Source organism: Triticum dicoccoides, chromosome 4B, assembly GCF_002162155.2.
Source record: "Triticum dicoccoides isolate Atlit2015 ecotype Zavitan chromosome 4B, WEW_v2.0, whole genome shotgun sequence".
NCBI classification, from domain to species: domain Eukaryota; kingdom Viridiplantae; phylum Streptophyta; class Magnoliopsida; order Poales; family Poaceae; genus Triticum; species Triticum dicoccoides.
Genome location: NC_041387.1, coordinates 339,268,805 through 339,295,797, shown reverse-complemented (window position 1 = coordinate 339,295,797; position 26,993 = coordinate 339,268,805). Strand labels below are relative to the sequence as shown.

General features: G+C 43.7%; 2 long non-coding RNA genes across 6 annotated transcripts; both read left to right on the top strand.

Annotated features, from left to right (window-relative positions):
- The first annotated feature begins 2,315 nt into the window (after positions 1–2,315).
- LOC119296101 lies at positions 2,316–6,303 on the top strand. The gene is made up of 3 exons (XR_005144834.1): positions 2,316–3,445; positions 5,732–5,821; positions 6,000–6,303. It is a non-coding gene; the product is annotated as an uncharacterized LOC119296101 (long non-coding RNA).
- A 12,052-nt stretch (positions 6,304–18,355) lies between these two features.
- Positions 18,356–21,237, top strand: LOC119296099. Of its 5 annotated transcripts, none has more exons than XR_005144831.1 (4): positions 18,356–18,961; positions 19,101–19,308; positions 19,627–20,647; positions 20,979–21,237. It is a non-coding gene; the product is annotated as an uncharacterized LOC119296099 (long non-coding RNA). The 5 variants fall into 5 exon arrangements; XR_005144833.1 differs by having other exon boundaries at positions 19,101–19,867; positions 20,355–20,647; XR_005144832.1 differs by having other exon boundaries at positions 19,101–19,711; positions 19,778–20,647; positions 20,979–21,236.
- Positions 21,238–26,993: the final 5,756 nt, after the last annotated feature.

Genomic DNA, 26,993 nt, shown 5'->3' with positions numbered 1-26,993 from the left:
GTGGCGGCGGGGACGAGGAGGCGGAGGAGGTTGGACCTGCGGGCAGGGGCTCGGGCTGGTGTCGAGGCCGAGGGTGGGTAGGGGCTCGGGCCGGCGTCGAGGTATAGGTCGAGGTGTGATGGACGGCGGGTAGGGGAGACGGCGGCGCACAATAGTAGAGAGGATGGGGAGAGGTGGGAGAGTGGGGGGGAGGGGAATGGGACTTGGCAAAATTTTAAGCCGCACAGTGGTTAACTCAAAATAGCAGTAGCGCTGTATTAGAACCGAGTGCTATAGCTAAGTTAGCTATAGCACTGGATCCTAATCCAGCGCTAGTGCTAACTTTTGCAATTTTTATTTTTTTACTTCTAAAATACAAAAACAGTAGTGCTGGATCCTTATCCAACGCTATAGCTACCTTAGCTATAACGTTGGTTCCCAATCCAGCGCTACCACTATCTTTCTTTTCTTTTTATTATTTTCTTTTTCTTTTCTGTTTACTTTTCTTTTTTTTTGTATTGCTTTCTCCCTTTTGTTTTTTTTTTCTCGACGATGGTGTCTTGCTCCCATACTGCGTGAATATTATCGGAAAACCATGCATGTGGTGGTAATTGAAGGGGATGTATATATATCTCTCTCTAATCTTTCCCTAATAATAAAGCACGGATTGAATCTCTAAGTTCACCGTCATATTAAGTTTTTTCCGGTGATTTTACGCTTTCAATTTAAATTTAAGACATATTTAAGGTGGTACTAAATTTTTGCTCTATCTGTTTCGCTGCGTCTGATTTTTGTTTTCCCGTACGTGGCCGATTCGCTAAACTGGGCCTCGTCTGGGCTTGCATCCACCCCGAAGAGAAAAAAACCACGTTGTCGCCTGTCCCTGCCAATCTGCCGCTGCTTTTCCTCTCTTAGGATCTCTCTCACCCCCCGTCGCATAATCCCACATCGCTACTTTATAGTTAACTTCATCGATTCATATACGTGTGCCTTGATGATTCAACAAGGGGCAACGAAAAATCAAGGGAGGAACGAACCGAACCCAGAGGAGGGCAGAGCAGGCTTGGGCTGACAGCGCACCTCTGCGGTGGTGCCATGGCCTGCTGCTGCTGGCGAGATGGAAAGGAGACGGACGGGGCCGAGCCGTGCGGCGGCGCCACGGGCAGAGGCAGCCGGAGCTGCGCAGCCGGACAGAGGAGGAGAATGGATCTCGGAGAGGGGCTGACTGGGCCATGGCGTGGGCCGGCTGGGCTGTGGCTAGGTGGATCCGGTGCAGAGGGGGGTCAGAGAGGCGAGGTGGAGGAAGGCGGCGCCGTTCTCCGGTTCCTGTCGAGGGAGAGAAGAGAGAGATTGGACAGGGAGAGATGGGGGTAAAAGGAACCCCCTAGGCCGACGAAAACAACGGCCGAGGCATGCGGCCAAACACCCTTCCCAGCCTCCCCTACCGCATCCTCTATCTGTCTCAACTTTGACGAACAAGGAGCAGTAGAGCTAAAAACAGAATAGTTCACCAATGAAGATCAAATATGTGTACTTTATTATTATCCTTTATTGTTTTGGGAATAATACTTTATTATTTTATACTATAGTTAAATAAAAATGTCTCAAATTAATATACTCCTCTATTCATATTATTTGTCTTAGATTTGTCTAGATATGGATGTATCTAAAACAGACGATTTTAGACACATATATCAAACGGTTTTAGATACATTCGTCCGTAGCTACACAAATTTAAGACAAATAATATGTATCTCAAATCATTAGATATATCTGTATCTAGACAAAATAAAAACAAATAATATGAATCAGAGTGAGTATCTTTATTTTTAAGAATGTGAATGAGACAGATAAAATGCATGATAAAAGGATGTACTGATTGTCAACGCATGCCTATATAAGGTCCAAAATACAAATGCAATATTTGTATAAGTGTCACTCATCCGGGCACATTTAGAATAAGTGCATATATGATCTACCACGAGCTATTCGCTTATGAATAGTGACATATCTTGTACATGTCCTCCACGGGATGATGGCATAAAGCTCGCCGATCCGTTGCTCCCGCCATAGCCAACCGACACATCTTCCTCTTGCTAGCACGACCACCAACCAAGTTGTGGGAAAAATTATTGTCATCTTAATGGACCACCAAGCACATTTTGTATAAATGCAACTAAAAGTTAGAGTAGTATCATGGGAAAATTTACTCTCCTTTGATGAACCCATATAAATATAATCACATAAAAAACCAAAAAATATGCGTCCCTTTCTTGAACCCATATATAAATATAAGCACATAAAAAAACCAAATATATATTTGTAGTGCGCGATATGCCACCATGTCTTCATTGATGATCCAATTGTCGCTTGTCATTGAAGCGTCCTCTCCTGGGCACCGCCAGATAGAAACTCGTGTCGCTAACGAGTGAACGTCTTGAGACATTTTTATCAGGACTAGATTATGTGATATTCTCCCGTTGCAACGCACGGGCATGTGTGCTAGTCTCTCCCTAATAATAAAGCACAGATTAGGTCTTCGGGTTCACCGTCGCGTCCTTTTTACAGAAAAGCCCCTGCTCTTTTGACTATTTGACCCGCAATCCATCATTATAATTATAATCTGCCAGAAAACGGTTCGATGAAAAAAAGAAACCCGTACTCATCCTCGCCTCGACCCTGGCCTCTGCCCAAGCCAACCCAAATCCTTCAGCCGCCGCCACCTCACTCGCTGCCGCCCTCAACCAGCCCGTCGCTGCGGCCGACCTCAACTCGCCCTCCGCCGCGGCCGCACCTCTGGCCGCTCGCCGCCCCCACCAATGCCGCTGCGCTTGAGCGCAACTTCTGCCCTGACGCGCAGCCAGAGCAAACCACAGCCACCTGAAAGACCCCGTGGCGCCGCTGACACATGAGTCCGAGGATGCAGGGGGGTGGGGAGCAGGAGGATGCAGAGGGCGCGGGGAGCAGTAGGTTGGGTCAGAACTGGATGATGAGTGTGTGGGCCACTCGACGGTGCTCTCTCGGAGATGCGTCGCAGGTCACGGACGACGAGGAGCTGAAGAAAGGTAGCGGCCTGGGAATCTACAGAGGAAGGAGATGCGTCGCAGACTCGCATGTCACGCACAAGGAGCCGGAGGAAAGTAGCGGCCCTTGGAATTTACAGTGCAAAGCTTATGTGCTAACCTTTGTAATCTATGTGGTCTGTTGTGCTTCTGCTGCAGCAGCTTGGAGGCGCGGCAGCTCCCGTTGAAGCTCAGCGGCCCTGCGCTCCCGCTGCATCTTGGAGGCGCGGCGGCTCCCACTGCAGCGCGGAGGCTCCAGCTGAAGCTCGGAGGGGCGGCGGTTCCCGGTGGCCCCAACAGACACGGGTGGGATCCCAACTGAATCTCGATGCAGACGCTGACCAGCTATGAAGCTCCACACATCACCTATGTCACCGTTGTTTCCATCTACTGCCACCGTTAAGGTCCGTGTGTGTGTCGTCCGTAGGAATCACATACTTGAATTAGTTGGGAATTAGCCATGCCACCGAGGACGTGTGTTGTTTGCTACGCCTAAAAACAGTGGTAGTAGCAGTATGTTGATTGTTGCGCCGTTACCGTCAGATGAATAGAAAATCAACAGTATTAGGCATGTGTAACATTCCCTATTAGCTAGAAAATACTTGTGGTACATGGCATATGTGAGAATGTCAATCTTGGCTGCAAACAAACATGGATAATTAGTAATTAGCCATTGTCCGCGCCTCCGCGCATGCCAATCCTTAGCCAGACAAAACTTGTGGTACATGCCATTGCAACTTTCAGGACAAAATAAAGGCGGATGCCACTCCGGGTATTGTGTTCTTCTTCAGAATGACAATGCGTGCACAGTTCTTGTGTACATTGCTTTTTTTATTAGAGATTTACTGTACTACATTCATGATGACAACAAAACTGAAAAATATCTAGATGTTGAAGAGTATTTTCTTATAGATGCTGTAAAATGTCTTTGTTCAATTTAACTCGGGCCATACACAAAGCTCCAGCTTCTATAGATATCAATTATCATCTGCATTCACCTGGTTTCTTTTATTAGGATGGATGGTTGTGGCCTGAACTGCAAATCCTCATTTAGATTAAGATGTAGATGGTAAGAATGCCGAGAAAGCATAGGAATTTCAATAGGTATGTGCTAGATGGCAATCTTATTTTCAGGTTTGGTCAGAACTCACCTGCTTCGCTACAAGCGTGGCGTCCGATTTTCTGCCGTGGGCAAGTATCTAAGACGATTGGAGGTTCTTGCTGTGTAGTATTGTTGTTGCTCTGTTAATGGACATGTATACGACAAAAAATCCTGCTGGGTGCCTCAGACGCGGTTGTTGAGTAAATGCATACATTGTCATGACATGTCCTCCCTACTCAAGCGGCCGGACATGTATTTTTTTTATCCTTTGTTTAGCTTTAAAGATTACTCTACTGAACTAACCATGATTTTTACCATATAAGCATGGATGACTAGCATAGTTGATTATTAGTTCAATGGAAGTTTTTTTGCTTAAATGGAAGTTTGTGGCGTTGATTATGATGATTTTTTTTTTCTTGAATGGAAGTTTTTCTGTTTGAACTTTTGATGAACTATCTTTGTGACAATGATCCTCTATACTTTGTTGTGTCAATGCAAACCTTGTGTACCTAACTGACTCCTCATTCTGTTCAAGTGTAATGTGCTAGGAGTGTCATAGTCATGACTTTGCTTCTTAAAATAATGTGACTGCTCATTATGTTCAAGTGTAATGTACTTTTGAGTGCTTTTAATATTGTTTTGTTACTTGCAGGTTGATTTATTTGTAAATCGTTTTCAGGTTTTCAAGTACATATTTATTTTCTCCCGTTGCAATGTACGGGTACGGATTGACTCCGTGGGTTCACCGTCACAATATGCTTCTTCCCGTGAATTTACGCTTCAAGTTTTTTTCATCTATATTATTTTCTACATCCGAGGTGGTACTATTTTACATGTGTATCAAAATTCATCTGTTCTAGGGATCGAACTCGCCACCTACCAACCAGACCTGATGTCCACTTCCAACTCAGCTACCTCATGTATTTTGTTTAGAGAAGACGATTCGTCTTTATATTGGATAGTACCACCTCACTCTTTTGAAACTTTTGTGTATTCCAATGGACACGGATCCAGCGTCGACAGTGGGGGCGGGCAGACGAGCCAGATGGGAACTTGGAAGGGTACATCGCTGGGGGCCGTGACTACCGGACACGGGCATCATCCTCTCCGGGATCGCTCCCCCCGCAGCTTGGCGGCACAGCTGCCATGATGACGATGATGCGGCTGTGCGGAGCGAACCACACTTGCCGCCACAGGGAGGGGAGGTGAGGTGGTGCAGCTGGAAGCCCTGGTGCGCACTGGGTATGTCGTCGTCCCGAGATGACCAGCCAGTCTTGATGGTTGAGGCGAACTCTCACGCCAACTCGTCCGTCCCTCCAAGTCTCTGTCGACGTACAACTCATCAGCAAACTCATGTGCTTGTCAACCGGAAATCAATCCCCGAGCTGTTGATGACGGAGCCAGATCCTCTAACGTGCTAAGGAAAGGCAGGGAGACCTACAGTCCCCTGACTTTGCTTCGCTGCCGGTGCATGAACAGGGGTCTAACCTGCGTTTATATACAGTAATTTTTGTATAGTAACAAGCTGCATTATTTTAGCTACGGTGCCTGCTTAGCTCTCTGACTTGCCTCAATAATTTTACACCAGGGAGCACTGTAGCTTCCTTGCCTTCGCTCCAGCACGTCAGAGGAGTCGATTCCGTTGATGACCCCTTATTCCTCGCAGGATATGCCCAAGGTAATTTTTTAATGAGTGCCCTAACATTTGTATGAATTGGAGTACGTATTGTTGCAGTAGTGTGCATGCATGGTTCGAACATCCTTTCTTTTACAGTTATATATTATATGGGATTTGTACGTCTGCATTTTTACAATCAATATGCGGTAGTGAAAAATCCTTGCTCACATTTCATCAGGAAATATTTTCTTTCGATGCTCATATGTGATCACGGATGATGAGGCCGACACAATCGAGTTCAATGGGTAGAGCAGGAATATATGGACAAACCTTGACGGCCTCAACACCGCTTGTGATGATAAGTCGAGCGGCATGTGATGTATCATCGAATACATTGATGATTTTGTTGGAGCGGACAGCCACCAACGACGGAGAGGAGGAGCATGAGGACCACGATGTTGTTGAAGCAAACTCAAATGGGAGAAGGGTTTGCAATATCGAGGAAATAATCATCAGGGTCGTTTTTCTTGAGGTACTATTCAGTTTTTTTTTCTCCGCATACGTAGATAGAACAAAAGTTATATGAATTGATTTTGTGCTCCTTGCTGCATGAGCACCCATTTAATTAAGATATTCGAAGCCTTAAGCCATGCTTATTATATCTGGGGCATCTGAATTTCTCTCCCGTTGTAACTTGCAGAAAAGCCCTTTCATTTCTAAGAATTGAACCCGCAATCCTATTTTAAATGGGTATATAAAAAAACGTTGCGTTTTTGCAAAACGACCCCTGCATTAGTTAGTATTCTACCCGCAATCCTTAATTTAACAGGTTCACCACCGTTCACCACCGCAGCTTATCCATTTCCATTCTCCATCGCCGGGCACGCGCCGCCGCTTGCCGCGGGCGTCCACGTCGCCTCAGCCCAGGAATGGGGCGAGGTGTCGCGGAGGGCGTTCGCGCCGCCCGAGCCCACGAATGGGGAATGGGCTGAGGCGTCGCGGCGGAGGACGATAAGCCGGCCGACGTGCGTGCTTGGGGCGAGGCGTCGCGACGGAGGACGATAAGGCGGCCGGCGTGCTCCCTTGGGAGGACGGAGGCTGCCTCGCCGGGGATCGGGCGCGGCAGCACGACGTCGGGCCGTTGCAGGTGGCGCGGGGGCCGGGGCAGTGGTTTGACGGGAGACGAGGAGGAGGTGCGTCCTGGAGCCATCGGCAGCGGCTGCAGCAGGACGATGCGGCCATCAACATCCTGCTTTGCTTCAGGGGCTGCGGGTCGTTGGCGGTGGCGTGCTCGCGCGTGAGACCCGATTCTGATTTGGATTGAATTGCAGTGTAAAATTTGATCGATTTCTCTTCTTCTACTCGTCCTCTTCCGTGTCGAGTCTGGAGCATGAGTCGCCACCGAGCGCCATGCACCACGCTCCGTGCTGCTGCCTGCGATGCCGCGTGCAGGAGCACGCACCGCCGCGTGTCCTGCTGGTTGTCGACCATGGCCGCCTGCCGCCCGCGCCGTCCCGCATGCCTTGCCGCGCCTCGCCAGGTGCTCCCACGACCGCGCTAGCTGTACGACGCGCGCCGCGCCGGGCGCTCCAGTGACCGCGCTCGCTGCACGAATCGCGCCCCACCGCCTGCCTTCCTTTGCTGCGATGTTTTTGGCCTCCAACATGGACTATTAGCCTGACCTGTAGCGAGGAATCAAGGAAGCCTACAGGGTCCTGACGAGGGAAGATTTCTGCTTGTGTTTGATACTTTACTAGACATCGCTGATAATCTCTCTATCAGTGATCTGCTTCAGTACTTCAGGCTATGGATTGCAATTAATAGGATTCAGATTCAGGGGAATACTGAAGACACATTTGCCTGGCGCTTGTCACCGTCAGGCTATTATTCTGAAGAATCCAGCTACAAAATCCTATGTCAGAGCAAGGAGCGTTTTTCGTCTTGCTAATGCTATCTGGGAGAGCTATACATCAATGAATTGTATTGTTTTCATCTGGTTGTCTCTCAAGTTCAGGATATGGAAGTCTGACCGCAGGGTTTCCGGGGGCCTACAGGCGACCATGTCGCCGTGTTCTTTCTGTCTTCAGGAGTATGAAACAACGGACCACCTGCTTGTTCAATGCGTGCTCCCAATCCCTCAAATACAATGCTTGATTCTTTTGTCATGCAAACTTTCTGGACGTAATGCTCGTGTCTTTGGTAACAATCATCAAGTATTTCCTGAAGCTAGGCTAGGAGATATCATTTACCAAGAGCTTCAGCAATGGATACATGCAGGAGCCAGAAGTTTAGTGCTAATTGGATTGGGTAGGACCGTAGGAGTAGTTCCCTGTAATATATGTTTCTTTTTTTTTTCCTTTACCTGCCCTAGATGATGTTTTCGGGTGTTGCCTTGAGTAACACTGGGAGTTCATGTACGTTTGTTCTCTTCTATACAAAATAGTACACATTTTTTGTCAACATAGCCGGTCCCAAACCCGGGTAAAGGAGGAGGGTTGTGATAGGCTTGGCGAGCCAACGTAAAAACTCAGCCACTCTTATGGAGATGAAACCCAAAAGATTTTCGTTGGGGCGTAACCCTCTCAGCGACGCGCCACATCGGAACCCGGGTGTGGTGGAAAATGGGCAAGGGCCGGGCCGTCACCCCCCAAGTGGCGCGCCGTATCTTGATCCGGATACGGTGGCAAGTGAGCGAGGATCGGATCGTCGCATCCTTAGTGGCGCGCTACATCGGCGCCCGGATGTAGTGGAAAATGAGCAAGGGTCTTCGCATTTGACTCGACGAGTGCGAAGGGTAAGGAAGCTAGCCGAGCCTAGGAGGATTCGCTTAGGTAGCTGGAACGTAGGGTCTCTGACAGAGAAGCTTCGGGAGCTAGTTGATGCAGCGGTGAGGAGAGGTGTTGATATCCTTCGCGTCCAAGAAACCAAATGGAGAGGACAGAAGGTGAAGGAGGTGGAGGATACCGGCTTCAAGCTGTGGTACACGGGGACGGCTGCAAACAGAAATGGTGTAGGCATCTTGATCAACAAGAGCCTCAAGTATGGAGTGGTAGACGTCAGGAGACGTGGGGACCGGATTATCCTGGTCAAGCTGGTAGCTGAGGACTTGGTTCTCAATGTTATCAGCGCATATGCCCCGCAAGTAGGCCACAATGAGAACACCAAGAGGGAGTTCTGGGAAGGCTTGGAAGACATGGTTAGGAGTGTACCGATTGGTGAGAAGCTCTTCATAGGAGGAGACTTCAATGGCCACGTGGGTACATCTAACACAGGTTTTGAAGGGGCGCATGGGGGCTTTGGCTATGGCATCAGGAATCAAGAAGGAGAAGATGTCTTAAGCTTTGCTCTAGCCTACAACATGATTGTAGCTAACACCCTCTTTAGAAAGAGAGAATCACATCTGGTGACTTTTAGTAGTGGCCAACACTCTAGCCAGATTGATTTCATCCTCTCGAGAAGAGAAGATAGGCGTGCGTGCCTAGACTGTAAGGTGATACCTGGGAAGAGTGTTGTACCCCAGCATAAGTTGGTGGTTGCTGACTTCCACTTTCGGATTCGTGTCCAGCGGGATAAGCGTGCCAAGGTCGCTAGAACGAAGTGATGGAAGCTCAAGGGGGAGGTAGCTCAGGTGTTCAAGGAGAGGGTATTTAAGGAGGGCCCTTGGGAGGAAGGAGGGGATGCGGACAATGTGTGGATGAAGATGGCGACTTGCATTCGTAAGGTGGCCTCGGAGGAGTTTGGAGTGTCCAGGGGAAGGAGAAGCGAAGATAAGGATAACTGGTGGTGGAATGATGATGTCCAGAAGGCGCTTAAAGAGAAGAAAGATTGCTTCAGACGCCTATACCTGGATAGGAGTGCAGACAACATAGAGAAGTACAAGATGGCGAAGAAGGCCGCAAAACGAGCTGTTGGTGAAGCAAGGGGTCGGGCATATGAGGACCTCTACCAACGGTTAGGCACGAAGGAAGGTGAAAGGGACATCTATAAGATGGCTAAGATCCGGGAGAGGAAGACGAGGGATATTGGCCAAGTCAAATGCATCAAGGATGGAGCAGACTAACCCTTGGTGAAGGACGAAGAGATTAAGCATAGATGGCGGGAGTACTTCGACAAGCTGTTCAATGGGGAGAACGAGAGTTCTACCATTGAACTGAATGACTCCTTTGATGAGACCAGCATGCGTTTTGTGCGGCGCATCCAGGAGTCTGAGGTGAAGGAGGCTTTAAAAAGGATGAAAGGAGGCAAGACGATGGGCCCTGATTGTATCCCCATTGAGGTGTGGAAAGGTCTCGGAGACATAGCGATAGTATGGCTAACCAAGCTTTTCAACCTCATTTTTCGGGCAAACAAGATGCCAGAAGAATGGAGACAGAGTATATTAGTACCAATTTTCAAGAACAAGGGAGATGTTCAGAGTTGTACTAATTACCGTGGAATTAAGCTGATGAGCCATACAATGAAGCTATGGGAGAGAGTCATTGAGCACCGCTTAAGAAGAATGACAAGCGTGACCAAAAATCAGTTTGGTTTCATGCCTGGGAGGTCGACCATGGAAGCCATTTTCTTGGTACGACAACTTATGGAGAGATATAGGGAGCATAAGAAGGACTTGCATATGGTGTTCATTGACTTGGAGAAGGCCTATGATAAGATACCGCGGAATGTCATGTGGTGGGCCTTGGAGAAACACAAAGTCCCAGCAAAGTACATTACCCTCATCAAGGACATGTACAATAATGTTGTGACAAGTGTTCGAACAAGTGATGTCGACACCGATGACTTCCCGATTAAGATAGGACTGCATCAGGGGTCAGCTTTGAGCCCTTATCCTTTTGCATTGGTGATGGATGAGGTCACAAGGGGTATACAAGGAGATATCCCATGGTGTATGCTCTTTGCGGATGATGTGGTGCTAGTTGACGATAGTCAGACGGGGGTAAATAGAAAGTTAGAGTTATGGAGACAAACCTTGGAATCGAAAGAGTTTAGGCTTAGTAGAACTAAAACCGAGTACATGATGTGCGGTTTCAATACTACTAGCTGTGAGGAGGAGGAGGTTAGCCTTGATGGCCAGGTGGTACCTCAGAAGGACACCTTTTGGTATTTGGGGTCAATGTTGCAGGAGGATGGGGGTATTGATGAAGATGTGAACCATCGAATCAAAGCCGGATGGATGAAGTGGCGCCAAGCTTCTGGCATTCTCTGTGACAAGAGAGTGCCACAAAAGCTAAAAGGCAAGTTCTACAGGACGGCGGTTCGACCCGCAATGTTGTATGGCGCGGAGTGTTGGCCGACTAAAAGGCGACATGTTCAACAGTTAGGTGTGGCGGAGATGCGTATGTTGAGATGGATGTGTGGCCACACGAGGAAGGATCGAGTCCGGAATGATGATATACGAGATAGAGTTGGGGTAGCACAAATTGAGGAGAACCTTGTCCAACATCGTTTGAGATGGTTTGGGCATATTCAGCGCAGGCCTCCAGAAGCTCCAGTGCATAGCGGACGGCTAAAGCGTGCGGAGAATGTCAAGAGAGGGTGGGGTCGACCGATTTTGACATGGGAGGAGTCCGTTAAGAGAGACCTGAAGGATTGGAGTATCGACAAAGAGCTAGCTATGGACAGGGGTGCGTGGAAGCTTGCTATCCATGTGCCAGAGCCATGAGTTGGTTGCGAGATCTTATGGTTTTCACCTCTAGCCTACCCCAACTTGCTTGGGACTAAAGGCTTTGTTGTTGTTGTAAAAAAACGTGTAAGATTTCAACACTCGCATTGCTCAAAAGATTGAAATTTGCAATTTTTTAGTTTTTATATCTACTTTCGAATTCATACGGTTATTCATAAACTGTGGCATATGACAGTGAAGATAATTGCTAACCACGTAAAATCAAATCAATCGACATAAAAAAGCGTCCAACTCCAAATCACTGTCACCAGGTGAGATAAAAAGAGAAATGTTTTAGAGGATCGGATCGGTCTGGGCGAGATAAAAATTATGTCCCCATGGGAGGCTGCAACATGCCATCGATTTGTAGGAAAAACTCAAGATTGACGCGGCAACATCTCCAGATAAAAAAAAAATACAATTCCAAAGAAAACTAAAGACCAAATCTTTTATTTATTTTCACTTTTGCAAGAATTATACTCATTTAGTTGACCCGGTGCAACGCACCGGTATTGTGCTATGTATATTCGTGTTCCCGCCGAAAATGAAATTCTTTTGTTTATTCTGAAATTTATCGTTACTAAAAAACATGTCTACGTAGTGATGTACAGTAAGGTACAACAATCAGGAGTTGTATCCAAGCATAAAAAAAAAGTTAATAAAGTATTTACTGTACCTTGGCAAAGAATGTTCAGCCAACCTAAATTGCCAGCAATTTCCTTCTATACTCTAAAGTGTAAGATCTCAATTGGGAGGTAGCATCCAAACGCATAAAAAATATTAAAGTAGCTCACATTACATATTTGTATGATCTGGTACAAATAAGGCATGATTCATATTAAATCTTATATTTATTATGTTCTGCAATGCTCCACTTAGGTACCCAGACATTGTATACACAACCTCCATGCCTAATTTGAATGTAAAAGATGTATCCCCTGCTGTCTACAAAAAAATGTACAATGTGTATGAAAAAAGTACACAACAAAACATATATTTGGAAAAAAGTTAATTATGTATTTTTCAAATGCTAACTGTGTATAAACAAATGTTCCAGCTGAGTACAGAAATGTACAATGTGCATGAAAATAGTCATCAAAAGCATATATTAAAAAAAGTTAAGAATGTATTTAGAAAATGTTAAACATGTGTAAAAATGTACTTTAGGTATACAAAAAATGTAGAGTGTATATGTAAAAAGTATAAGTCAAAACATATATTTTACAACATGTTAATTATGTATTTAAAAACTGTTCAATCGTGTATAGAAAGATGTTTGAGATGTATACAAAACAAAGTACTCCCTTCGTCCCAAAATTCTTGTCTTAGATTTGTCTAAATACGGATGTATCAAGTCATGTTTTACTATTAGGTACATCCGTATCTAGACAAATCTAAGACAAATATTTTGGGACGGAGGGAGTACAATTTAGATTAAAAAAAAGTACACAACCAAACATCTATACCTACCAAATTTAAAGGGGCTACTCATGGTACGTCATGGAAATTGCCCCCAAATTTACAAAATATTACCCACCAATGCCACCTATAATATGTCACAGAAAACATTTCACAGTGAAGTGCCCCGCCTGAGCGGGCCCATGCATTAGGGGCCTCCTATACTGTTAACTGCACGCTGGAAGAAGATGCAGCGCACCCGTTTGGGCCGGGCCATGTTCGGTGGCGCCTGTTTTTAAAAATTATTTTTCCCATTTTTATTTTTCTATTTTCTACTTTAAAAAAATTAGGACTTTGAAAAATGTTCGTGATTTTGTAAATAAAATGTTGGCTTATTCAAAAAGTGCTCGAAATTTTAGAAACAAATGTTTGGGAAATCAAAATATGTTCATGATTTTGTAAAAAGTTCGTGTATTAAAAAATAATAATAGAATAGAACAAATTTCGCCGTTTTGAGAAATGTTCATCTACGGAAAAATATCCTTGAAATTCAAAAACTGCTCATGACTTACAAAAAAAGTTTATTCATTCGTAAAATATTCGCTGATTCAAATAATGATCATGGATTTAAAAAAATGTTTGTTAAGTCAGAAAATGTTCGTTAAATCAAAAAGAAAGTTCGTAAATTTCAAAAATTATTCCACAATTTTTCCCTAAAAATGTTCGCTGATTTAAGAAAATTATTTAAAAGAATGTTCACAAATGAAAAAAAATGTTTGCAAATAGTGAAATGTGTTCTTGATTTTAGAAAATGTTCAGAAATTTGCAAAAGTGTTCACGAAATTGTGAAATGTTCACGATTTTAAATAGGTGCACGACTTAAAACAAATGTTCATGATTCATGAAATTGAGAGTGATAGTATATCAGGTGATGCAGTAAAATATGATCATGGCCATTGAAGATTTTTTTTTGAGGCAATGGCCATTGAAGATATGACTCTTCTCTACCTAATAATAAAGAGAATTGGGTTTCTGTCGTACGTCGTCGGCGTTTTTGCAGAAAAGTCCGTTCATTTTTCTGAATTCAACCCACAATCCTAACTTAAGTGGATATCTGAGAAAACGTTTCATGTTTGCACAAAACACCCTGGCGTTCGGAGTATTGAACGCGCGGCCCGAGCAGATTTGTAAAAAAAAAGAACACAACACACGCACGGGCACTCCTCCTCTCCCTCTCGCCCACGCAGTCCTCGCCGCCGCCACCACCCACGCCGGCCGCTTCCGGCGAGCTCCGGCGCCGCGCAGCACGCCCCCGAGCTCCCTATCATCCGCGCCTCCCTCCTCTCCGGCCAGATTTTCCGCTCCCGGCGTCTACCACCCGCTCGAAACCCCACCCCCGTGGCTAGGGTTTCGTGCAGGGCTTCGCCGGTGTGTCTCCGGCGGCCGCAGGTTCGTCCCTCCTTCCTTCTTGGCCGGGATCCGCCTCCCCTACATCTCATCTTCTCTTTATATCCTCTGTTGTAGATGCAGATGGAGAACACCATGGTATTTCCCCATCCACCACGGTTGCCGCCATCAAGGGCAGGAAGGAACCCTAGCCAGCAGCACCTCCTCACCTCGGATGGCGCCTCTGTTGCACCAAGATAGGGCAATCAACCCCCATCTGCTCTCTATCTCTCGCATTTGTACAAGTCCATTTTTTGAACAAAATTCTGATACTATACCATCATGGGTAAGACAACAGGTGGAGATGTGGAGTGGCTAGTGTTCGGTGCAGGAGAAGATGATTGGCAATTTAGGACATAGGGAAAATGATAGAGGACAGGGCTCCATTGTTTAGCTGCTATCGTTTGCTGCTACTGATCTCTATAGAAAAAATGGGGATGCCTTTTTTGTTTTTTAATTTCACAGTACTTAGTATATCCTAAATGAATAAAGCTTGTGATGATAGCTTTTGTTGATAGCACGTCTCCTTTCCAGCATTCTGTCAGTTTGTTCAAAAATAAAATTGGACTTCCTTTATTAGCACATGAGTTCATGATTTTGAGAAGTTGTCCTGCAGATTTAGGGGAGTATGGTTATACTTTTGAGGGTTCAGATTGGGGTCTTGTTTTGATTTAAATTTGATGTGTTCTCAGGGTTTGGTATATGGAGTCAATTTGTTTGAGTTTTACATGCAGAGATTTATGGAGGTGGAGTATTTGACTGGTCGGTCTCACTCTGTGCAGGTGTAGGTTGCAATCTGATTGAATTGAAGTAGCAGGGAGCCGCAAGGGCAAGTCGAAGATGAGTGTGGTTCGGTTTAGTTTAGGCAATGAGAGCTGCATTATGGTCATGGCAGCTTGGCATTGACGTGGTTCTCAGTGAGTAATCCATACGGGAGATCACTGCCATTGTCTGCTTTGGTGGCAAGCAGTGGTTCATTTGCACTACAAGCGCTGTGAACTCTAGCATGAACCCAAAAAATTTCGAGTTTCTTTTAAGTTCTAATAGCATGTCTAGATTTCAGCTATCACACATGTCACCGGCCATAACATCCCAATTGAGCTCGTCGACCAATTGCCCAACGCCGGCACTGCCAAGAACAAGGTGTATGCCATTCATCTCATCTCCTGTTGTTGATCTGTCTATTATGCAAATTATGGGCATGTTTTCTTGTGGGGTTCTTTTGCCTCAATGGTATTCTTCTTCTCGAAGGTACGTTTGCAACTCTGAATTTTTATTTACTTCAGATATTTCAGAGTAAACACTGAATTGCAACATGGCAAAATTTAATACCTCGCAAACTTTGCAGATTTCGTTTCAATTTTGTAGTTCGGTTTGCTTGCCTGTGTATATGTGCGTGTATACTGAGAGGCAGGGAAATATTATTCTCTTCTAGCAGTTCTGTTTCTGTGACATCTGCTCCCCTCCACTCCATTTTTGATAGTCTGAAATCTGAATGTGAAAAGCAGATGGAGGTGATCAAGAGAAGCAGTCATGAGCGAGGTGTTTGAGGGCTACGAGCGCCACTAATGTGAAGTCTCAGACGCCTGCGCTCTTGTACTTGATTCGATTGTATGTATATTGATACTTCTTTTCACTGCCTTACGTTTTGCCGTTAGGAAGTTATCAGCACTAGGCATGTGATTTTGACAGGTGGAGGCTTTATTTTGGTCTAGGTGAACATGTGATTTGGGGAAGCTCTGTAGATCCAGTTACATTGCAGACTTACCAGCTACACCATCTAAAAAACGGGCTGCTGATATAGGTATATTCCTACACGGCCTTGCCTCATATGAAGCTTTCTTAGATCAACTCTTCCATTGATCAATTTTACAAGTAGGTGCACTGTGTTTGTATACAACAATCTGAATGTGGGAAGTTTAACTATTTTATTGTATTGCAAAAATGGATCAAGATGTTTTCTTTTTCTGAATCATGAATGGTGGGCTAGAGCCCCACCTGGATCGAGTGTTTTGAAATCCGATAATTAGATAAATGACCACCATCCCCATTACCAACCATCTCAGTGTTATTTCCAGTTTCCTAATTAATGTATGAAAAAGAGGATCACAACCCAATGGAAAGTCCAGGGAACCTTTTCATTAAGGGAACTGTTCCAGGTTCATTCAAAAAATGGCACATAATGATTTACTTTCAGCAACTGTTTCATTAAGGATAACAGATTTAGACTCTGAGCTTTCCTGTGTGGTTGTTAATATCCCAGCACATCAGTTTTAGATTTACCACTAGGTCACTTTCCTATGCTGAGAGGATTTGTCATACCAAGAGGTTAAACGGAGAGACTTCCAGAGCATGGTCATGGTGTGAATCTGGTAGGAGCGGGACTTCCAAACAACCTACTTACATTTCTATGTCATCAGACTATCTTTATTCTGAACCATTCTGCTGACAGTAAATGTAACCATTAACTCATTTGCTATGCGTGCCAATAGGCAAGGTACACGTTCTCTCTGCCTCTGCCCAAGCTCGCCGCCGTTACTGGTCGTGCGGCCGCCTATGACCAAGTAACCTCTCTCTCCCGCGCGCCCCTGGAGCTCCTTAATCTCCCGGTCTACCTTCTCTCTCGTTGACCTTTCTTTGTATTTCAATTGTAGGATAATTAGTGGATGTTGGTAAGTGTACTATTCAAGTTGTTGCTAACATTTCTGACTACGTTCTTAACTTCTGAATCTATTTGTGCATATATATACAAACTTCCAGAGCACAACTGGTCCTAAATTTGTTGGGTGTGATTGTTCAGAGGAGAAGATATTTGTACTAGAAGATGATGTATATTTTACTGTTTTTTTAGAACAGATGTTTTTTGTAGATAGAAGATGGTGTATACTTTTCTGAGATATTTTGTACAAAGAAGATAGTGCTACACTACTTTCATGTGTTCAGATCGTGACTGTAGTTTGGACAGTTGACATGATTTTTTTGTGGTTGATATAATGCTCAAATTTGCTTCATTTGATAGTGAACTTCTTCATGCCATCATTCGGAACCTCACCGTGATACCGCCCCCTATCTCTCTGGGCTCCATGTTCACCTCCTGACTCCATTGGGCAATTTCTAATAAAGATGAGAAGTGTTTTTTTAACCCATTAGTCGAACTGAGAGAAAATTATGCATTTTGTTATCAATTCATTCATACGTAAAAATAGAAGATGGGCAAATATTTTTTATTCAGGAATCGAAAGTCCTTTTAGAGTGTGAGATCGTCTTGCTTGTAACTTGCTTATTAAACAAAGAAGGTGAAATTCAATGAGAACAAAAGGTAAGGATTAGTGAGTAATGCAAAAAATTTGATAGTGCTCAAATTTGCTTCATTTGATAGTGAACTTCTTCATGCCATCATTCGGAACCTCACCGTGATACCGCCCCTATCTCTCTGGGCTCCATGTTCACCTCCTGACTCCATTGGGCAATTTCTAATAAAGATGAGAAGTGTTTTTTTAACCCATTAGTCGAACTGAGAGAAAATTATGCATTTTGTTATCGATTCATTCATACGTAAAAATAGAAGATGGGCAAATATTTTTTATTCAGGAATCCATAGTCCTTTTAGAGTATGAGATCGTCTTGCTTGTAACTTGCTTATTAAACAAAGAAGGTGAAATTCAATGAGAACAAAAGGTAAGGATTAGTGAGTAATGCAAAAAAATTGTGTTTTTACTTTCGCTCGGCCCAGCTTTTCTTTCAAGCTCGGCCACTGATGAGCTGATGACAAGATTGTAAGCAATGGCACATATGATGTCACATCGTTGTACGTGATGTAGGAAATTGTCTCTTCATGTTTTCCTTTACCTTCTCACAATGTATTTCCCGTTGCAATGCACGGGCCCTGTTGCTAGTTTTTCATAAAGCACGGATTGAGTCTCTCGGGTTCACCTGCGCGACGCTTTTCCAAAAAAGCCCCTGTGTTTTTGGGAATTCAACCTGCAATCCCTCCTTAAGTGGTAAATTTGACATAAGGTTTCGGTTTTGCAGAGAAGACCCTATAGTTTGCTATATTCAACCTGTGGTCATTTTAAAGGGACGGGCTCTTTTCCTTCTATGCGTGCTCTTCTCGATCTATACGGGCATGGCACCGTCGGCGGAGGCAGGTCTTTTTCTCTGGCCATCCGCCGGCCTGCTCTCCTTCCCCTCCCGATCCGCCCCTAATACTCTCCGGCACCACCTGCAGCCTCTTCAATCTCGAACCTCCTGCACATGTGCCGTGCTTCTCTGACTTGGATCAGAGTTGGATTTTGTGTCCTCAATTCGATGGAGTAGCCACCAAATTCCGTCAAATCGCCGTGTCAACCTCCCCGCGGCGGCCGTGCCGCCCAGGAACCCCAGCCACCGCTCCTGCTAGGCCAGGCTCCGCTGCCGAGGTCCCCCATCGCCATTGGATCCCCAAGTGCCTATCCGCCATCTCAACGGCCTCACCCAGCGAGCTCGCCTGGACCCTGAGGTCATTGGAGCGAGCCTCCACTAGGCCACCCGACGCGCCAATGATCCCGTGTGCTGCCGCTCGAGCTCCCCTGCTCGCTTCCCTCCACGCACCGCCGCCCTGGCCTAGCAGATTAATGGAGGGCGCGACCAACTTTGGTTCGTGCCTCGGTGCTCCTCGCCATTCACCAGCTGCGGCATCCAACTTCTCCACTATGGTGAGCCCCTCCACCTGGACAGCCTTCAATTTCGTCCAACACCAGTATCCCCGACATCGCCATCGCTTTTCTCTGTTGCCTCTATGCAAAATTTTATTTCTGTTGATGTGTGGCCACGATCTATGTTTACTCACTACAGGGAGTTCATTATGGCAGCGTACAACCACCAATTAATAGAGAACATGGGGGAAAGGAAAGGAAATGATGCAGCCGGTGCTACATCGAACCATCGACGCGGCAGACGCAGCATACAAATGCCCTGTAGGTGGCCGGACCTGGGGATCTCCATCAAGGTCGACAGCGAGTTGTAGTACTGTGTCCAGCCAACAACACCTTTTGCTTCTATGGTTCAATCCGCACTTCCCTTTGTCATTCTGAATGCGCCCTTGTTGATTGCTATCTGGCATTGGCAATGTATTCCAACTGTTTGATGATTTGAGCTTGCCATAACTTCAATTCTATAAAAGAGTTATCCTCAGGAATTTGTTTATGGGCCACCAATACCGCAAAAACTATAGAACAATGTTATTACTGCTAATGGATAGATGCACTGCAGAAATATGAATAGTTTTGGTCAAAAGAATGCAGACTGCACTTTCTTATTAGTCTATCACCCTCACGGTTGCTAATGATATTTGTTTTGCCACCACTTTTTGTGTAACTAGGGGAGGACACTGATCGTTTGGTTAAAAAAAGAGTGTGGAAACTCACCATCCTTTCTCAAACATTCTCACTCAGTCAACTGCCAAGGTAAAATCAATGGCCGTCTTTGATCAGTTCATACGGAACAAAACTCATTTATTTCAAAAACTGCAGGTTCATGGTGACAAATGGACATACTGTTTCAGGCTTATGACTAAGAATTAAAAACACAGACTCAAATTAATTAGATGCTCTAATTAGAAGGTATGCACTTGGAGGCATTACCCGCCTTCTTACTTGGAGGCCTTCCTTGCCTTTTTCCCATGGCAAACCATGGCGCTTGAAAAATAAAATTAAACATGCATGGGTCTCAACTTGTAAGTGATGTGCCGAAACCGCCACTACCTACAACCGTGCCCTCAGGATTTCCTCGGACCATCCTTATCAATTGTAGTCTCTGCTCTCCCACGTTAAGTCCCTCCTTTTAGAAACAGCTTTTCTCGATGGTGGCCTCCCCTGGAAGCTCTTCAACCTATGGTGTGGAGTCGGTTCCCCGTCAGAAGGAAATGCTTGCGTTAGGTCGTTAGACTGTTAATTGTGACCATGTTATTCTGTCGAGCCTTTCCATCGAGTTGTCAAAACAATATCAAAGTAGAAGATGTTAAATATGAAACTACCAAGTTATGCACTCTGCTATTGTGGTTGTGAAGCTCGTACAGTCTACTTGATGTTCGCACAAAATTTCCTCCAGGCAACAAGACGATGAGTTCAGTGCAAGTCTTCAGGCTGTAGGGCTAATCATAGGCAAAGAAGTCTGGACTTCCGTGGGTTTTCATGAACGATTTTGAAATGAAGAATAGTTGTTAAGTTATTATTTTTGCTAGAAGAGTAGCGTTGCAAAAGAGTATTGCCGGGGAAGTAACTGGAGCACATGCTACTATTTTTACAGGAAAGAACCTAAATGACCCAACTTATGCAATCTACAGATGTTGCTTACGAAATCGGTAGAGCCATGCATCTGCAATTATCTATTAGCAACATCAGGTTTGTGTTTGTATCTCTTCTGCCATCATTTCTTGATCATTATGTTATTTCTTTTCTCATCTCGAATCCTTTTTGTTATAGCCATACATTCTCTTTTGGTTTAAGAAGATAATAATCCAGTTTCACTAAATGCATTTTCTATAGCAGCATATTCTCTAATAATTCAATCATACTACGTACTGGTCTATAATTTCATTTCTTTGGTCATTAATATAGCTTTTCCCTGAGATTGTTTCTCATAGTGAACAACTCATAAAAATGATTTATAGGAAATATACAAGAATGATAGGGTACATACTAATGTCTTCTGTAACTTCCCTGTATGGTTCAGGATAAGCGTATTGCAACAGAAGATTCGAGGGCGATAACGCGAGGAAGAAAAACTGTCTGTTGCGGGAGAAGAAATTTTTGCCCCGTAGGCTTTCAGTTTAAAAGTTTCCATTACATACAATTTCACTCTGCATATGATACATTTGTTATCACTCGGTATTCTGCTCAAGGGGAACTGATACTTCTGCATATGAGAATTCTTATCCTTTTGACTATGGCATGCCTTTTGGTCCGCCCTGGCTTAGGTAGTTTGTGTCGACTCCTTGATTCTTCAGTGATTGCACCTATTCATGGATTCAACAACATACTAGATTTGCTTTGTCCCAAGATCATGGATACTTGAATCGAAAACTCTCATGTGATCCCGAACTCCAATGATCTCGGATGAATAGTAAAATCCAAAAAATAGTAAAAAAATTCAAAACAATCTAATTTTTTTGTCAAGAAACTTTGATGTTTTTTCTACATGCGTGCCAATTTTCGTGATGAAATGACATTTGTGGAGGTCACAGCAAAAAAAAATCATACTCCAAAAAAACTGTTTTTGGAAGCATTTTGTATCATCGTTTTTGTTTTTTTGCCGAGACTGCATGAATGTCATTTCGTCATGAATTTTTTCACGCATGTAGAAAAAACATCAAAGTTTCTTCACAAAAAAATTCAGTTTTTTATTTATTTTTTTAACTATTTTTTGGATTTTACTGTTCATCCGGGATCACTGGAGCTCGGGATCACATACTACGCGTCCCAGACTTGAATGCCCTTTATTGACCATGTATATTTGAGAGGCCGCTTCAGATTGTTTTTGTATTTTTACGCATCTGTTGAGCTTGTGGAACCCATTTATTTTGCTCCCTCTCTCAGTTTACAGGGCGTGCGCGTACCCATAGGTCGTCAATTTGACCAACCTAATACAAGTCATATATTACAAAAAATATATCAATATAAACTTCCGATGTTCTATTTTCAAACGGTATAATTTTGTGTTATATAGTTTATATTAGGGTGATAAAATTGACAACCTAAGTATACGCGAGAGGACTTGTAAACTGAAACGGAGGGAGTACCAAAGATCTCACTTGTGCGTGCTAATCTTGGGAACTGTATTCAGGCAACCCTTGGCCCTCTTATGTGGGTTGTTTTGCATTTTGCATTTTGCTTTTGTGTTAGAATAGGTAATTACTATGTAATCAGAACCATTTTTGGTTCGTATATGGGATTGTCCTGTATGATAACTTGATAAGGCACGAGAACATTTTTAAATGTCAAAAGTAATCAATCCGTAGAAGAATGCATGCTCCTAAGCCATGGAAGAAATTAGCAAACAGACAAAAGTTAAGGGCCTAAGGCAAGATTGGCACACCCATGTGTAGACCATCATTTGATTTTAGTACTTTGAATAGGTTCATGCCAAAAGATAAACTTTCATATGTACATGGTATCACCTTCACCTCTGATGGCACAAGCGCTCTATTTGATGTTCTACAGGAGAGGTTCAAGATTACATTCAAGGAGAGAACACAGACATGATGATACTCAATAAAGTGAAGCAACGGGCAGACTTGCAAGAGAGGGAGTAGTCCGGGCCTATCACACAATGTAAATATGTGAACTGCTCTTTACAAAATCGCTACAAAATTCATGTTAATTTCTTGGAAATGAATAAGGTATGATTTTTTTGTATGAATCTATTTTGCGTTGTCTAGGCTTTGCAAGGTGGTCATGACTAATATTATTGTAAAAAGCACTGTAACTTTTGCCTCGAATGAAACAAGGTCTTTGGGCGAGACTGTAAGCACCCAAAACATTTTTTCTTGCTTCTTTCTTGAATTTCCGGTTATCCTCTATTCCCTTGCTTCTTTTTCACTGGTTGTGAATCATTCGTTGCGGTCACTAAATTCATGTTGGAATATCTACATCGATTTGACATAAGCACATTGATGAGAGTGCTTGAAGCTGCCACAGTTAAGCTAGAGCTATTTTATTTTATTTTTATTTTGCGAAGAAGAGCCATCTCAATTTAAAGTGTGAGCTGTTTGTGTTTTCAATACCAGACCTGCTAACGATTTTTATTTTTTTTAGTGAAGCTAGTTGCTGTTATGTTGGAAACCGAACTGATTGCATCTAGAAAAGAATACTCATTGTGCCACCAGTTAGTAGCAATTAATCGAATCGCGATGGTTAGAAGCAGGTTTCAATTTTTATGCTAAAAACTTGTGTTGCTGTTTTCCTTGATGAGACACCTAGGTGTCCAGGCTCCTTGCCTTTCCACCATTTGATTGCATTTAGATGCGTGCTATTGTGATAGGTATATAAGGTAATCGGTCAATTCATTACTAACTGCCAATTCTGAAATAATTAGCTTTGGAAACAATTATGACGTGTATCATTTAATGGATGTCATTAAACACGCCATGCATGGTACCATATCTGTAGAAGGAAAAAATACTAAACATTAGGTATACGAATATTTATTTCATACATGTATGAATTCATTTACCTGTTAGATTTTATACATATATACCCAGAATATTTTGTACGTACGTATTAGATTTTTATCTATGTATATACCTAGAATATTTATTATGTACCAATTAGATTAGGTCTGTACGGATTCGTTTATTTGGTACACACTCATTAGATTTTTTTAGTATCTATATACCTAGAATATTTAGTATGTAACGCATTATATTTTTTGTGTAGGTGTACACCTAGAATATTTAGTATATAACGCATTATATTTTTTGTGTATGTATACACCTAGAATATTTAGAACCTTTCAATTAGATTTTTCTGTATGTATATACCCAAATTATGCAATATATTTTCTTGTGTGGTTATATGTATGTAGGAAAAAAATCATGCGTGTGTATCATAACCAGAATATTTAGTATGTACGCATTAGGTATTTACCTATGTTTATACCCAGAATATTTAGTACGTACGCATTAGTTTTTTTCCTATGTATATACCTAGAATATATAGCACATACCAATTAGATTAGGTATCTACGGATTCGTTTATTTGACACACACTCATTAGATTTTTTAGGAGGTATATACCTAGAATATTTGGTATGTAAAGCATTATATTTTTTGTATATATATACCCAGAAAATTTAGTACATATCCATTAGATGCTTGTGTATGTACATACCCAGAGTACCCAATATATTTTCTTGCGTGCGTATATGTACGTAGGAAAAAATTATGCGTGGATATCATAAATTCATACAATTAAAAAAGTAATTACGATTATACTTTATATTATTTGGTCATCTTAATTTGTATAGAAATATTCGCAGTTAAAAGTTTGACCTGGCCTTAAGTTAAAAAAAATACTAGATACCTTGAAAAATTAAATTTTAGAAAAATGAATAAGAATATCCTTAATATACATACAAACCTTTGGGATGACATTAATTACATATTTTTTCATATCCGATACCTTAAAAAATGACAATGTATATACGTATCCTTTTTGTTTGGAAATGAATCATATAAGGAAACCAGTAGTATATTAATTTTTTGGAAAGCAATTATCGTTGTAGTGCATGCAAACAAAATTTGAAAGGTTACTGTGTCAAATATGACTTGCTATACTAGGACCTAGGTGCCCTACATAATTTACCTATATATATATATATGATGGTTTCTCAACTGCGTCGATGATCACTACTAGGAAAAGGGCTATAGATGGGATTGACACTAATGGCGCACCACAATCTGATGCGCCATTAGAGTTTAAACTACTAATGGCGCACCATGCTACGGGTGCGCCATTAGTATCAATTTTTTTTAACTAGTGCGCCTGTCCAAACATACTAATGGCGCATCCGGGCAAAGTGCGCCATTAGTAGTTGTAACTACTAATGGCGCACCAGACAGCAGGTGCGCCATTAGTATAGAATTTTTTTTTGAACTAGTGCGCCTATCCAAACATACTAATGGCGCATCCTGCCCAAGTGCGCCATTAGTAGTTGTAACTACTAATGGCGCACCAGGCAGTGGGTGCGCCATTAGTATAGATTTTTTTTGAACTAGTGCGCCTATCCAAACATACTAATGGCGCATCCTGCTTGAGTGCGTCATTAGTAGTTGTAACTACTAATGGCGCACCATGCAAGTGGTGCGCCATTAGTAAGTGGGCAGCAACAAGATATTTGGGACAGCCTCTCCTACCCACACACTCACTTTCTCCCCACTTCATTCTCTCCACCTCCTCCATGTCTCGGGTGCCTCCTCTTTTTCACCTCATTTCCACCATAGATTCATTCAAATTAAGTGGTTAAATTACCTTGTTTTAATAGGTAAGTAAGGGGGAAGCTATATTTAGGTTGTTCTCCTTACAACAATGTGCACATGCACTTTTTACGGCCTAGCTAGATCTATGTATGTTCGTGGTGTTGCATATGTTTGTGGTGTTGCATATGTGTTTGTGTTTGGAGGTGTACCAGTATTTGATATGCGATAGTTGCCAATATTTTGCCGGAATGTTGATTCATTTCCGTTTCGGCGAGAATTTTGGCATTAAGCATTCTTTTTGGTCCTATTTTTAGGGAAAGTCATGCCAAATTTTTGTTTGGTTCTAAAATATCGTTTTGCTCTACCCCGCAGGCGACCATGGTCCGCACGATGACCGAAGGCATCGTGAATAGGTTTTTGAGGTCCGCGAAGGCCGAGATGCTTCAAAAGAACGAGACGGAGATAAGATGTCCGTGTCGAAGATGCAAGCTGAAGAGCCTTATTGCGGACCCGGATTCCGGGCAGGTGCGGGACCACCTGCTGTTGCGTGGTTTCATGGATGGCTATCGGTGGCAAGGTGATGAAGATGACTACGAAGTCGTCCATGCGGGCCGGGCAAGAAATGAGGAAGGGCAGCAAGACAACCACCGCGGCTCGGGCGGGCGAAAAGACGAAGAATCCCCAGGAGATGATCACGACTGTGATGCTGTACACAGTCATCATGTAGAAGATGCAGGACATGATAATGAGGAAGATGCCGGAGCAGGCGACGGGCATGATCATGAAGATGATGATGCCGGCGGAGCAGACGACGCTGGACCATCGATGGGCTGGGTGCAGGACCCTCATATTCAAGAGCTGCTTCTCAAGCAGACGGATAACGCAAGAGCTGCCGCCCGAGAGAAAGCCAAGATGGATCAACTTGAGTTAGACGCGGTTACTCCATTGTATGAAGGATGCAGGCCCGAGGATACCCGCCTGAAAGTAACGCTCATGGCCCTGGAGATGAAGGTAAAACACAAAATGACCGACGCATGCTTCGACGAGAACATGTCATTCTGGCACGAACGTCTTCCCAAGGGGAACAAGTGCCCGACCAGTTTGGAGGAGGCGAAGAAAATCGTGTGTCCTCTGGATTTACCGCACGTGAAATACCATGTGTGCATGAACAATTGCATCATTTATCAGGACGAGCACGCGGAGTCTACCATATGTCCGGTGTGCGGCGTCACTCGATACAAGAAGAGGAAGAAAGCTCCTCGAAAAGTGGTGTGGTACTTTCCGATCACTCCTCGTCTGCAGCGCTATTTCGCGGACCCTAAGGTAGCAAAGCTCCTGCGTTGGCACGCGGATAGAGAGGAGAAGAAGCGGGAAGATGACGCAAATGATCCGGAGATAGATAAAAAAGACAAGATGCTGAGTCACCCTAAGGATGCGAGCCAGTGGCAAGCGTTGAACTTCGAAGACTCGGAATTTGGGAACGATCCAAGGAACATCGTGCTGGGCGCGAGCACCGATGGAGTCAATCCGTTTGGCAGCCAGAGAAGCACACATAGCACCTGGCCTGTGTTTGTGTGGATGTACAACCTTCCCCCCTGGTTGTGCATGAAGAGGAAGTACATTCACATGAGTATGCTAATTGAAGGGCCGAAACAACCAGGGAACGACATCAATCTGTATCTGGGGCTGCTGAAAGAGGAGCTTGACACGCTGTGGAAAACGCCAGCCAATACGTGGGACGCCGCAGAGAAAGAATATTTCCCTATGAGAGC